The sequence below is a fragment of the Schistocerca gregaria genome, unplaced genomic scaffold, assembly GCF_023897955.1.
Source record: "Schistocerca gregaria isolate iqSchGreg1 unplaced genomic scaffold, iqSchGreg1.2 ptg000944l, whole genome shotgun sequence".
In the NCBI taxonomy this organism is placed as follows: domain Eukaryota; kingdom Metazoa; phylum Arthropoda; class Insecta; order Orthoptera; family Acrididae; genus Schistocerca; species Schistocerca gregaria.
In genome coordinates this window covers 258-5,000 of record NW_026062297.1, presented here as the reverse complement: position 1 = coordinate 5,000, position 4,743 = coordinate 258, and the positions used below count along the sequence as shown (strand labels likewise).

Here is a 4,743-nt window from a genome sequence, read left to right as displayed (position 1 = left end):
CTTAAGCAACCAACGCCTTTCATGGTTTCCCATGAGCGTCGATTCGGGCGCCTTAACTCGGCGTTTGGTTCATCCCACAGCGCCAGTTCTGCTTACCAAAAGTGGCCCACTTGGCACTCTGATCCGAGTCGTTTGCTCGCGGCTTCAGCATATCAAGCAAGCCGGAGATCTCACCCATTTAAAGTTTGAGAATAGGTTGAGGTCGTTTCGGCCCCAAGGCCTCTAATCATTCGCTTTACCGGATGAGACTCGTACGAGCACCAGCTATCCTGAGGGAAACTTCGGAGGGAACCAGCTACTAGATGGTTCGATTAGTCTTTCGCCCCTATACCCAGCTCCGACGATCGATTTGCACGTCAGAATCGCTACGGACCTCCATCAGGGTTTCCCCTGACTTCGTCCTGGCCAGGCATAGTTCACCATCTTTCGGGTCCCAACGTGTACGCTCTAGGTGCGCCTCACCTCGCAATGAGGACGAGACGCCCCGGGAGTGCGGAGGCCGCCGCCCCGTGAAGGGCGGGGAAGCCCCATCCTCCCTCGGCCCGCGCAAGGCGAGACCTTCACTTTCATTACGCCTTTAGGTTTCGTACAGCCCAATGACTCGCGCACATGTTAGACTCCTTGGTCCGTGTTTCAAGACGGGTCGTGAAATTGTCCAAAGCTGAAGCGCCGCTGACGGGAGCGATTATTCCGCCCGAGAGCATCCCGAGCCAACAGCGGCGCGGGTCCGGGGCCGGGCCAGGTAGGTCCGTCATCCGGGAAGAACCGCGCGCGCTTGCCGGGAGCCCGAGCGCCCAAAGGGGCGAATCGACTCCTCCAGATATACCGCCGAGCAGCCAGCCAGGACACCGGGGCTCTGCCCAACAGACGCGAACCGAGGCCCGCGGAAGGACAGGCTGCGCACCCGGGCCGTAGGCCGGCACCCAGCGGGTCGCGACGTCCTACTAGGGGAGAAGTGCGGCCCACCGCACACCGGAACGGCCCCACCCCGCGGCGAGTGGAAAGGCAACCGGACACGACCCCGCCGCGGATTGCTCCGCGCGGGCGGCCGGCCCCATCTGCCGAGGGCGGGGCCAGTGGCCGGATGGGGCGTGAATCTCACCCGTTCGACCTTTCGGACTTCTCACGTTTACCCCAGAACGGTTTCACGTACTTTTGAACTCTCAACACGCGATCTAGTGTAAAAAAAAAAAAAAAAAAAAACAAAAAAAAAAAAAAGTGGTCATATTTAGTCTCAGATGGAGTTTACCACCCACTTGGAGCTGCACTCTCAAGCAACCCGACTCGAAGGAGAGGTCCCGCCGACGCTCGCACCGGCCGCTACGGGCCTGGCACCCTCTACGGGCCGTGGCCTCATTCAAGTTGGACTTGGGCTCGGCGCGAGGCGTCGGGGTAGTGGACCCTCCCAAACACCACATGCCACGACAGGCGGCAGCCTGCGGGGTTCGGTGCTGGACTCTTCCCTGTTCGCTCGCCGCTACTGGGGGAATCCTTGTTAGTTTCTTTTCCTCCGCTTAGTAATATGCTTAAATTCAGCGGGTAGTCTCGCCTGCTCTGAGGTCGTTGTACGAGGTGTCGCACGCCACACCGCCAGCCGGCTGTGCACGCTACCGAGAAAGTACCGGTATGCGAACCGCCAGGCGACGGGCGCGCATCGCACGTTTAAGGAGACGCGGCCGGCCACACAGGCGACCACGACACTCCCACGTCTCCGAAGCGGGACAAACGCCGCGCGCTTCAGTATACGTAGCCGACCCTCAGCCAGACGTGGCCCGGGAACGGAATCCATGGACCGCAATGTGCGTTCGAAACGTCGATGTTCATGTGTCCTGCAGTTCACATGTCGACGCGCAATTTGCTGCGTTCTTCATCGACCCACGAGCCGAGTGATCCACCGTCCTGGGTGATCTTTTCCTTTTCAGTCTCCCACTGTCTCTTTCAAGACAGTAGCATTTGCGGGACTGAGGCGTCTGACGGCCCCTGTTCCACTATTTTTTTTGTGTCCAACGGCCTCACAGCCGATGGGCGTCGTACGGCTCCACACCGGAGCGGACAGGCACTCGGGCGAACGTCATTCAAAACCGGCGCCAGGCGCCAGGTACCGCAGGCCAGCCGCTCCAGAGCTTCAGCGCTCGTACCACACAACAACAACACTTCCGCTAGTTTTGAGAGGCACGCGTGGTTCCGCACGCGGCGCACGGCCACTGCCGTACAGGTAGCGTGTTGCGCGACACGACACGCACGCACATCGAAAGACATGCAGTCTAGTCGGTAATGATCCTTCCGCAGGTTCACCTACGGAAACCTTGTTACGACTTTTACTTCCTCTAAATGATCAAGTTTGGTCATCTTTCCGGTAGCATCGGCAACGACAGAGTCGATGCCGCGTACCAGTCCGAAGACCTCACTAAATCATTCAATCGGTAGTAGCGACGGGCGGTGTGTACAAAGGGCAGGGACGTAATCAACGCGAGCTTATGACTCGCGCTTACTGGGAATTCCTCGTTCATGGGGAACAATTGCAAGCCCCAATCCCTAGCACGAAGGAGGTTCAGCGGGTTACCCCGACCTTTCGGCCTAGGAAGACACGCTGATTCCTTCAGTGTAGCGCGCGTGCGGCCCAGAACATCTAAGGGCATCACAGACCTGTTATTGCTCAATCTCGTGCGGCTAGAAGCCGCCTGTCCCTCTAAGAAGAAAAGTAATCGCTGACAGCACGAAGGATGTCACGCGACTAGTTAGCAGGCTAGAGTCTCGTTCGTTATCGGAATTAACCAGACAAATCGCTCCACCAACTAAGAACGGCCATGCACCACCACCCACCGAATCAAGAAAGAGCTATCAATCTGTCAATCCTTCCGGTGTCCGGGCCTGGTGAGGTTTCCCGTGTTGAGTCAAATTAAGCCGCAGGCTCCACTCCTGGTGGTGCCCTTCCGTCAATTCCTTTAAGTTTCAGCTTTGCAACCATACTTCCCCCGGAACCCAAAAGCTTTGGTTTCCCGGAGGCTGCCCGCCGAGTCATCGGAGGAACTGCGGCGGATCGCTGGCTGGCATCGTTTATGGTTAGAACTAGGGCGGTATCTGATCGCCTTCGAACCTCTAACTTTCGTTCTTGATTAATGAAAACATACTTGGCAAATGCTTTCGCTTCTGTTCGTCTTGCGACGATCCAAGAATTTCACCTCTAACGTCGCAATACGAATGCCCCCGCCTGTCCCTATTAATCATTACCTCGGGTTCCGAAAACCAACAAAATAGAACCGAGGTCCTATTCCATTATTCCATGCACACAGTATTCAGGCGGGCTTGCCTGCTTTAAGCACTCTAATTTGTTCAAAGTAAACGTGCCGGCCCACCGAGACACTCAACAAAGAGCACCCTGGTAGGATTTAAACGGGGTCCGCCTCGGGACGCGAAAGCACCCCTTCGGCTCGCCCCACCGGCAGGACGTCCCACGATACATGCCAGTTAAACACCGACGGGCGGTGAACCAACAGCGTGGGACACAAATCCAACTACGAGCTTTTTAACCGCAACAACTTTAATATACGCTATTGGAGCTGGAATTACCGCGGCTGCTGGCACCAGACTTGCCCTCCAATAGATACTCGTTAAAGGATTTAAAGTGTACTCATTCCGATTACGGGGCCTCGGATGAGTCCCGTATCGTTATTTTTCGTCACTACCTCCCCGTGCCGGGAGTGGGTAATTTGCGCGCCTGCTGCCTTCCTTGGATGTGGTAGCCGTTTCTCAGGCTCCCTCTCCGGAATCGAACCCTGATTCCCCGTTACCCGTTACAACCATGGTAGGCGCAGAACCTACCATCGACAGTTGATAAGGCAGACATTTGAAAGATGCGTCGCCGGTACGAGGACCGTGCGATCAGCCCAAAGTTATTCAGAGTCACCAAGGCAAACGGACCAGACAAGCCAATCCGATTGGTTTTGATCTAATAAAAGCGTCCCTTCCATCTCTGGTCGGGACTCTGTTTGCATGTATTAGCTCTAGAATTACCACAGTTATCCAAGTAACGTGGGTACGATCTAAGGAACCATAACTGATTTAATGAGCCATTCGCGGTTTCACCTTAATGCGGCTTGTACTGAGACATGCATGGCTTAATCTTTGAGACAAGCATATGACTACTGGCAGGATCAACCAGGGAGCTGCGTCAACTAGAGCTGAGCAGCCGGCCGCCCGGGAGTGTGTCCCGGGGGCCCGCGCGAACACGCAAGCGTCCGCTCAATTATTCTGCAAACAGGAGGAGGCCGAGCTCCCCTGCACGATACACCTCGAAACCCTCTCAGGTCCCGGCGGCGCGCAGCGCCGTCCTAGGTACTTGGTCGGTTTCGAGAGAGGCGCAATCGCCCGGAGTTAGGCGAGTAGACGGTTTTAGTGCGAACACCCTTGCTCCCAACTGAGCTTGCCGCTGCCGACAGAGGCCCGGGAGCGTGCTGTCGTGGCATTGCCGGCGGGAGACAACACGCGCCACCTATGGTGACCGGCAGCTCCAACGCCAGCGCCACACAAGGGCAAAGCCCCACTTGGGTGCAGAAGCGAACTCTCCCAGCACAGCGCACGCGCCAACACGTCCGCACAACTGCGATACAAACCACCTGCGAGAACCGCTGGGGCGACCGAGCAGCAGACGGCGTCGCGGCGCCGAGTGCCAGGCGGCGGCGCATCCTCAACGCACACAGTCCTCAATCAGACCAGCACACTGCAGATGTCCACCGCGCTTCG

At 57.1% G+C, this 4,743-nt stretch overlaps 3 non-coding genes across 3 annotated transcripts in view; all 3 read right to left on the bottom strand.

The window, feature by feature from the left end:
• The window catches only part of LOC126325795 (large subunit ribosomal RNA), a 4,221-nt gene extending 2,658 nt beyond the window's left edge, over positions 1–1,563 (bottom strand). Inside the window, exon 1 of the ribosomal RNA XR_007560386.1 lies at positions 1–1,563. This exon is cut by the window's left edge and continues 2,658 nt beyond it. This is a non-coding gene — a ribosomal RNA (large subunit ribosomal RNA).
• Positions 1,564–1,751: 188 nt separating this feature from the next.
• LOC126325771 (5.8S ribosomal RNA) lies at positions 1,752–1,906 on the bottom strand. The gene has a single exon (XR_007560363.1). It is a non-coding gene; the product is annotated as a 5.8S ribosomal RNA (ribosomal RNA).
• Positions 1,907–2,272: 366 nt separating this feature from the next.
• LOC126325776 (small subunit ribosomal RNA) lies at positions 2,273–4,165 on the bottom strand. The gene has a single exon (XR_007560368.1). It is a non-coding gene; the product is annotated as a small subunit ribosomal RNA (ribosomal RNA).
• Between the last annotated feature and the right edge of the window lie 578 nt (positions 4,166–4,743).